The sequence below is a fragment of the Alosa pseudoharengus genome, unplaced genomic scaffold, assembly GCF_046254945.1.
Source record: "Alosa pseudoharengus isolate Yale_2024_CS ecotype anadromous, Long Island Sound unplaced genomic scaffold, YU_APseudo_1.1 YU_APseudo_1.1_scf_10, whole genome shotgun sequence".
NCBI lineage: Eukaryota > Metazoa > Chordata > Actinopteri > Clupeiformes > Clupeidae > Alosa > Alosa pseudoharengus.
In genome coordinates this window covers 41,844,115-41,844,917 of record NW_027468565.1, presented here as the reverse complement: position 1 = coordinate 41,844,917, position 803 = coordinate 41,844,115, and positions in this window count along the sequence as shown.

Genomic DNA, 803 nt, shown 5'->3' with positions numbered 1-803 from the left:
CACATTTATTCAGAGAGGCCAATGAAATTGAAATAAAATGCATTTCACTCTCATAAACAACTGGTTTATTTTTATAGTTGAGTGGATAGGCCTACATTTTTACATCTGACCACCTGAACTAACTCACCACACTAAACTCAAGTGGGAGCTATGAAGAAAGTTAACATCCTGCCTTAAAAATGTAAATGTGCAAATGTATGAAAAAGAAAATGAATTTAACAAACATAAGTTAGCAGTGCATGAGCAATACGATCAACTGATACGATTAGGTTACATCAGATCAAATAATTTTGTAGGCTAGGTGGCGGTGCTGTGTAATAGGCTATCCACCATAAAGGCCAGATCCTGCACCCATTCCGGGCATTTAAATTGCTACTGGTCTGCCTTTTTTCTCCAAGAACTGTCCAATTTCCTCTCGTAGTTCAAAGAAACGCTTGAGTACGGCACCTCGGCTTAACCACCGTACTACAGCGTGGTATGGTAAGCCAGACAGAATGCCATTATCACTAAGAAAACAGTCAAACTGACGGTGAGTCAGATCTCGCGACCTGATTAAATTTACAGTTTGCACAACCACACTTTAACATGATCCAAGTTTAGTGTTTTACAACACAACACTTCCTGGTGCAAAATACAATAAAATGCCCAAACATCTTGTCCTCCGTTTGCAGGCTGTCTCTGAATTTTGTCGCAACGCCTGCTTTTCTCCCGACAATGTAGCCAAACTGACAGCACAGGACCAGTCAACTCCGAACCTTTTTTTTGTTTTTTGGCTGTGCCTAGCGGCTGAATTGAGCATTTCG